The sequence below is a fragment of the Crassostrea angulata genome, chromosome 8 (assembly GCF_025612915.1).
Source record: "Crassostrea angulata isolate pt1a10 chromosome 8, ASM2561291v2, whole genome shotgun sequence".
NCBI lineage: Eukaryota > Metazoa > Mollusca > Bivalvia > Ostreida > Ostreidae > Magallana > Magallana angulata.
Genome location: NC_069118.1, coordinates 379,534 through 389,070, shown reverse-complemented (window position 1 = coordinate 389,070; position 9,537 = coordinate 379,534). Strand labels below are relative to the sequence as shown.

Genomic DNA, 9,537 nt, shown 5'->3' with positions numbered 1-9,537 from the left:
ACATTTTCATTCAACATTGTATTACAGACAAAAAAGAATGATGAAATATGAAACTGGATGTATATTGCATGCAATTTTCCTCCAAAATTCAAAGGACAAATTTGGTACGAAACTAGGGACAAAAAACTGTAATTATTGACCTTCACCTTGATCCCATTTTGGTTACTAATCAAATGCCCGGATATTGAAGTTTTTACTCCAAGAAACTTAGTAAGTAAGTAAATTTTGACGTTTTATGGAAGTGTGAATGAGAGACAACGTAAAGATCAGTTTGTTAATGATACTATTTGGTGATTTCCCCCTCAAAGGAACGTAAAAGACATGTCTCACCGCTCGATCACGAGAATAAATTGACGAATGTTTATGAAGGAATGTCCCTGACCTCGTATTGTACAACGTATGGCTAATATTGGAGAATTTACACTGTCTCTCACTCGACTTCGGCAGCCCTGTCGGGATTAGTCAGGTGAATTGTTGTTTAATCGGGGTTTTGGTTGTCTTTGTTGAAATGTAAAAAAAATATGCAGTATACTCTACCAACTACAGTGAACTATGAATGTCAGGTATGGCAGGCACTATGTAGACACGTGAAAATTGTGATATTTTTATTGATGCAGGGAATTTTATTGAATTCCAGATGAGTAAAACTATAAGGCAGTGGAAGTTATCAATTGACCAAACAATAACACCAATTTGTGTTAAATCATGTTGATGAACACAAGTAGAGAATCATGATCTATAGTTACAGATTGTATACATTTATTTGATATTCCTTATTCAGACAAAATAATTTCATTTGCTGCCACATACACTGTGAACTGTGTTTTATATTCTACTTTATAGGTCAGATTGGATAATTTGTCTTAAGTATTGTTATAAGCGGTTCTGTAGTTTTCTAGTTCATCTGATACTGTTACAGGTTTTATTGGTATTGCTATTTTCATAAATTTCAAAGTTGAACTTTAAAAACTTTATTTTTTTTTTTACTGAATTCATCATCAAGACTAAATATAATTACTCTTATTAGGACTTGTATTAATGACTTTTTTGTACATAAAATTAACAATTTCTTTATGACAGTAATGCTACTTTTGTATTTTAGCAAGTGTTAGTGCTTTCATTGCAGACTATTAATATACAGGCGTAAAAACATTTTTCTGAATTCCATACTGTAATTGTTGTGTTCATGTATGATGCAGTAAAACTCGTTTATGGCGAAGTCCGAGGGACCAATGGATTTACTTCATTATATTCGTTATATCCATATAACGAATTTGTAATAATTACTAAAGCCATTTATTCACTATATAATGGTTTCTTTTATCAGATGACAATTTTTGCTAATGGAGGCTTAGAATGAAAATGCATTCCTTTGATACCTTTAAATATCGGATTGTAAATTGAAGAATTTATGTGAAAATAAATTCCTTCAAACTATTATGTTTAGTAGTGTAAATTTTTTAAACTGTAAAGAAATTTGTTATAAAAGAGTTAATTTTTGTTATTCACCTTTAAGGGACTCAAATCAGTTCGCTATATCTGTTAATTCGTTCTATCCGAATTCATTATAACCATTACATTTTGAAAAGATTTGTTAAGAATTTTGCCGGGGACTCAAAAAAGCTTTGCTACAACCGAGATTTTGCTATATCTGTGTTTGTGCTAAACAAGTTTTACTGTACTTCATAAGCCATCCACACTCCCGTATTTGATTAAAAGAATTCCTTTTTCTGGAAAGTTGGAATGAAAAGCAAACCACAAATTGGACCACAGTTTTTGGTTATATTCGAAACAGTGACGGCTTGATTTATCATAATCTAAAGTAATTTACAACTAGGGAATCTCTTAAAATCTTGATCAATCCTGATTTAGGCATAATCCAGTAGGTTTCAAAAGATGATTTCAGTTTTTGCTAAATTATAACATTTAATTGATATTCTTAAATTCAAAACCTATTAATCTGCATTTTATATTAGGTTAGAGGTTTGTAGACCTAGGAATATGACACACAAGAACTATACTTACACAGAGTGTAATTAAATTTGAATTACTCAAAAATGTGAGAAGAATTTGGCTTTCATTTGTAATCCTGTTTACCTTAATCTTATGAATGATGTCTAGAAAACATTGAGTTATTTGGTTTATGTGTTTAATATTAAAAATTTAAATGAAAATACAGCAGAACTCAGTATTTATTAGTTATTGGACTCAACTCCGTTGATTTTGTCAAAATTGTGTTTAATGAAAATGTGAGAATCTACAAAATCAAACAGAAAAAATTATAAATACAAATTTTTTCTCTTGTTAATTCACATTGAAAATTGCACAGTACAAATTGGTACAACATAAAGAAAACTTCACTCTGCATAGCAATGTTTCTGTAAACTATCAACTAAGCTAAGGGTATTGTTGTCATTGACAAAAATATAACCACAGAGACCCAATGTCACCTGTCAATTATTCTGTACATATTATATATAGACATCATTTGGACTTAGAAAAATATGTTAAAGTTCTTTTTGGACAAAGATCAAGGAGCCTCTTAATGTATGATGTCAAAAATTGGTATAAATTACATATTAAGTCTGATTGTTAGAAACAGGATTATCTCAAAATAGTTCTACTTTTTTGTTAAACCTCAGTGGAAAAACACATATCTATAATTGTAATGCACAAATATTTTATGAAGAAAGAAGGTCTGACATTGTATTCAATTAGTTAGCTTAAAAATTCAGTTATAAGTTCCATATGTATTTTTTCTGTGATTCTGTATGAAGGTTTTCAAAATGGGGGATTTAAATCCAAATGACCTTGGTGTGACGCGATGTTGGAAGTATAATGTTGCATAACATGCATGTCTCTACAAAAGAAATACAGTCTCAAATTTTATCTCTAGTCAATTGTCATCAAATAAAAGCTGCGGCTCACTTGAGTTAAAATGCAATTCTTTTGTTAAAATGAACAGATATTGTTGTAATGTAAGTGATGATCTAAGTCACAGTGTACAGATGATGATAGATATAAGACAGTGTACAGATGATAGATGTAAGACACAGTGTACAGATGATGATAGATATAAGACACAGTGTACAGATGATGATAGATATAAGACACAGTGTACAGATGATGATAGATGTAAGACACAGTGTACAGATGATGATAGATGTAAGACACAGTGTATTGATGATGATAGATGTAAGACACAGTGTACAGATGATGATAGATGTAAGACACAGTGTACAGATGATGATAGATGTAAGACACAGTGTACAGATGATAGATGTAAGACACAGTGTACAGATGATAGATGTAAGACACAGTGTACAGATGATGATAGATATAAGACACAGTGTACAGATGATGATAGATGTAAGACACAGTGTACAGATGATAGATATAAGACACAGTATACAGATGATAGATGTAAGACACAGTGTACAGATGATGATAGATATAAGACACAGTGTACAGATGATGATAGATTTAAGACACAGTGTACAGATGATAGATGTAAGACACAGTGTACAGATGATGATAGATGTAAGACACAGTGTACAGATGATGATAGATATAAGACACAGTGTACAGATGATAGATGTAAGACACAGTGTACAGATGGTGATAGATATAAGACACAGTGTACAGATGATAGATGTAAGACACAGTGTACAGATGATAGATGTAAGACTCAGTGTACAGATGGTGATGGATGTAAGACACAGTGTACAGATGGTGATAGATGTAAGACACAGTGTACAGATGATGATAGATGTAAGACACAGTGTACAGATGGTGATAGATATAAGACACAGTGTACAGATGGTGATAGATATAAGACACAGTGTACAGATGGTGATAGATGTAAGACACAGTGTACAGATGATAGATATAAGACACAGTGTACAGATGATGATAGATGTAAGACACAGTGTACAGATGATAGATGTAAGACACAGTGTACAGATGATGATAGATATAAGACACAGTGTACAGATGATAGATGTAAGACACAGTGTACAGATGGTGATAGATATAAGACACAGTGTACAGATGATGATAGATGTAAGACAGTGTACAGATGGTGATAGATTTAAGACACAGTGTACAGATGATGATAGATATAAGACACAGTGTACAGATGATGATAGATGTAAGACACAGTGTACAGATGATGATAGATGTAAGACACAGTGTACAGATGATGATAGATGTAAGACACAGTGTATTGATGATGGTAGATGTAAGACACAGTGTACAGATGATGATAGATGTAAGACACAGTGTACAGATGATGATAGATATAAGACACAGTGTACAGATGATGATAGATGTAAGACACAGTGTACAGATGATAGATATAAGACACAGTATACAGATGATAGATGTAAGACACAGTGTACAGATGATGATAGATATAAGACACAGTGTACAGATGATGATAGATTTAAGACACAGTGTACAGATGATAGATGTAAGACACAGTGTACAGATGATGATAGATGTAAGACACAGTGTACAGATGATGATAAATATAATACAGTGTTCAGATGATAGATGTAAGACACAGTGTACAGATGGTGATAGATATAAGACACAGTGTACAGATGATAGATGTAAGACACAGTGTACAGATGATAGATGTAAGACACAGTGTACAGATGATAGATGTAAGACACAGTGTACAGATGATGATAGATATAAGACACAGTGTACAGATGATGATAGATGTAAGACACAGTGTACAGATGGTGATAGATATAAGACACAGTGTACAGATGATGATAGATGTAACACAGTGTACAGATGGTGATAGATATAAGACACAGTGTACAGATGGTGATAGATGTAAGACACAGTGTACAGATGATGATAGATGTAAGACAGTGTACAGATGATAGATGTAAGACACAGTGTACAGATGATAGATATAAGACACAGTGTACAGATGATGATAGATGTAAGACACAGTGTACAGATGATGATAGATGTAAGACACAGTGTACAGATGGTGATAGATGTAAGACAGTGTACAGATGATGATGGATGTAAAACACAGCATACAGATGGTGATAGATGTAAGACAGTGTACAGATAATGATAGATATAAGACACAGTGTACAGATGATGATGGATGTAAGACACAGTGTACAGATGATGATAGATATAAGACACAGTGTACAGATAATGATAGATATAAGACACAGTGTACAGATGATGATAGACGTAAGACACAGTGTACAGATGGTGATAGATGTAAGACACAGTGTACAGATGGTGATAGATATAAGACACAGTGTACAGATAATGATAGATATAAGACACAGTGTACAGATAATGATAGATATAAGACACAGTGTACAGATAATGATAGATGTAAGACACAGTGTACAGTTAATGATAGATGTAATACACAGTGTACAGATGATAGATATAAGACAGTGTACAGATGATAGATGTAATACACAGTGTACAGATGATAGATGTAAGACAGTGCACAGGTGGTGATAGATGTAAGTCACAGTGTACAGATGATAGATGTAAGACACAGTGTACAAATGATGATAGATGTAAAGCGCTGTACAGATGATGATAGATATAAGACACAGTGTACAGATGGTGATAGATGTAAGACAGTGTACAGATGATAGATGTAAGACACAGTGTACAGATGGTGATAGATGTAAGACACAGTGTACAGATGATGATAGATGTAAGACAGTGTACAGATGGTGATGGATGTAAGACACTGTACAGATGATGATAGATATAAGACACAGTGTACAGATGGTGATAGATGTAAGACACAGTGTACAGATGATGATAGATGTAAGACACAGTGTACAGATGATAGATGTAAGACACAGTGTACAGATGGTGATAGATGTAAGACACAGTGTACAGATGATGATAGATGTAAGACAGTGTACAGATGGTGATGGATGTAAGACACTGTACAGATGATGATAGATATAAGACACAGTGTACAGATGGTGATAGATGTAAGACACAGTGTACAGATGATAGATGTAGGACACAGTGTACAGATGATGATAGATGTAAGACAGTGTACAGATGGTGATGGATGTAAGACACTGTACAGATGATGATAGATATAAGACACAGTGTACAGATGATGATAGATGTAAGACACAGTGTACAGATGATGATAGATATAAGACACAGTGTACAGATGATAGATATAAGACACAGTGTACAGATGATAGATGTAAGACACAGTGTACAGATGATGATAGATGTAAGACACAGTGTACAGATGATGATAGATGTAAGACACAGTGTACAGACGATGATAGATATAAGACAGTGTACAGATGATAGATGTAAGACACAGTGTACAGATGATGATAGATATAAGACACAGTGTACAGATGATGATAAATGTAAGACACAGTGTACAGATGATAGATATAAGACACAGTGTACAGATGATGATAGATGTAAGACACAGTGTACAGATGGTGATAGATGTAAGACAGTGTACAGATAATGATAGATATAAGACACAGTGTACAGATGATAGATGTAAGACACAGTGTACAGATGATAGATGTAAGACACAGTGTACAGATGGTGATAGATATAAGACACAGTGTACAGATGGTGATAGATGTAAGACACAGTGTACAGATGATAGATGTAAGACACAGTGTACAGATGATAGATATAAGACACAGTGTACAGATGGTGATAGATGTAAGACACAGAGTACAGATGATAGATGTAAGACACAGTGTACAGATGATGATAGATGTAAGACACAGTGTACAGATGATAGATGTAAGACACAGTGTACAGATGATGATAGATGTAAGACACAGTGTACAGATGATGATAGATATAAGACACAGTGTACAGATGGTGATAGATATAAGACACAGAGTACAGATGATAGATGTAAGACACAGTGTACAGATGATGATAGATATAAGACACAGAGTACAGATGATAGATGTAAGACACAGTGTACAGATGATGATAGATATAAGACACAGTGTACAGATGATAGATGTAAGACACAGTGTACAGATGATGATAGATGTAAGACAGTGTACAGATGGTGATAGATATAAGACACAGTGTACAGATGATAGATGTAAGACACAGTGTACAGATGGTGATAGATATAAGACACAGTGTACAGATGATGATAGATGTAAGACAGTGTACAGATGGTGATAGATATAAGACACAGTGTACAGATGGTGATAGATGTAAGACACAGTGTACAGATGATGATAGATGTAAGACACAGTGTACAGATAATGATAGATATAAGACACAGTGTACAGATGATGATAGATGTAAGACACAGTGTACAGATGATAGATGTAAGACACAGTGTACAGATGATAGATGTGAGACACAGTGTACAGATGGTGATAGATGTAAGACACAGTGTACAGATGATGATAGATATAAGACACAGTGTACAGATGGTGATAGATGTAAGACACAGTGTACAGATGGTGATAGATGTAAGACACAGTGTACAGATGATAGATGTAAGACACAGTGTACAGATGATAGATGTAAGACACAGTGTACAGATGATGATAGATATAAGACACAGTGTACAGATGATGATAGATATAAGACACAGTGTACAGATGGTGATAGATGTAAGACACAGTGTACAGATGGTGATAGATGTAAGACACAGTGTACAGATGGTGATAGATGTAAGACACAGTGTACAGATGGTGATAGATATAAGACACAGTGTACAGATGATAGATGTAAGACACAGTGTACAGATGATAGATGTAAGACACAGTGTACAGATGGTGATAGATGTAAGACACAGTGTACAGATGATGATAGATGTAAGACACAGTGTACAGATGGTGATAGATATAAGACACAGTGTACAGATGGTGATAGATATAAGACACAGTGTACAGATGGTGATAGATATAAGACACAGTGTACAGATGGTGATAGATATAAGACACAGTGTACAGATGGTGATAGATGTAAGACACAGTGTACAGATGATGATAGATGTAAGACACAGTGTACAGATGATAGATGTAAGACACAGTGTACAGATGATGATAGATGTAAGACACAGTGTACAGATGATGATAGATATAAGACACAGTGTACAGATGGTGATAGATATAAGACACAGTGTACAGATGATAGATGTAAGACACAGTGTACAGATGGTGATAGATATAAGACACAGTGTACAGATGATGATAGATGTAAGACACAGTGTACAGATGATGATAGATATAAGACACAGTGTACAGATGATGATAGATATAAGACACAGTGTACAGATGATAGATGTAAGACACAGTGTACAGATGGTGATAGATGTAAGACACAGTGTACAGATGGTGATAGATATAAGACACAGTGTACAGATGATAGATGTAAGACACAGTGTACAGATGATGATAGATGTAAGACACAGTGTACAGATGATGATAGATGTAAGACACAGTGTACAGATGGTGATAGATATAAGACACAGTGTACAGATGATAGATGTAAGACACAGTGTACAGATGGTGATAGATATAAGACACAGTGTACAGATGATGATAGATGTAAGACACAGTGTACAGATGATGATAGATATAAGACACAGTGTACAGATGGTGATAGATATAAGACACAGTGTACAGATGATGATAGATGTAAGACACAGTGTACAGATGGTGATAGATGTAAGACACAGTGTACAGATGGTGATAGATATAAGACACAGTGTACAGATGATAGATGTAAGACACAGTGTACAGATGATAGATGTAAGACACAGTGTACAGATGATAGATGTAAGACACAGTGTACAGATGATGATAGATGTAAGACACAGTGTACAGATGATGATAGATATAATACACAGTGTACAGATGGTGATAGATGTAAGACACAGTGTACAGATGATGATAGATGTAAGACACAGTGTACAGATGATAGATATAAGACACAGTGTACAGATGATAGATGTAAGACACAGTGTACAGATGATAGATGTAAGACACAGTGTACAGATGGTGATAGATATAAGACACAGTGTACAGATGATGATAGATATAAGACACAGTGTACAGATGATAGATGTAAGACACAGTGTACAGATGATAGATGTAAGACACAGTGTACAGATGATGATAGATGTAAGACACAGTGTACAGATGATAGATGTAAGACACAGTGTACAGATGATGATAGATGTAAGACATAGTGTACAGATGATGATAGATGTAAGACAGTGTAGAGATGGTGATAGATATAAGACACAGTGTACAGATGGTGATAGATATAAGACACAGTGTACAGATGATGATAGATGTAAGACAGTGTACAGATGGTGATAGATATAAGACACAGTGTACAGATGGTGATAGATATAAGACACAGTGTACAGATGGTGATAGATATAAGACACAGTGTACAGATGATAGATGTAAGACACAGTGTACAGATGATGATAGATGTAAGACAGTGTACAGATGATGATAGATATAAGACACAGTGTACAGATGATAGATATAAGAC

At 34.3% G+C, this 9,537-nt stretch overlaps 1 protein-coding gene across 4 annotated transcripts in view; it reads left to right on the top strand.

Moving 5' to 3' along the window:
• Positions 1-115: 115 nt before the first annotated feature.
• Positions 116-9,537, top strand: part of LOC128158298 (retinoic acid receptor gamma-like) — a 51,231-nt gene continuing 41,809 nt past the window's right edge. For 2 of the 4 annotated variants that reach the window (XM_052821078.1, XM_052821076.1), the window contains exon 1: positions 116-214. The gene's annotated coding sequence lies outside the window, so the exon portion shown is untranslated. The remainder of the gene's footprint in view (positions 215-9,537) is intronic. The other 2 variants (XM_052821077.1, XM_052821080.1) reach the window with 2 other exon arrangements.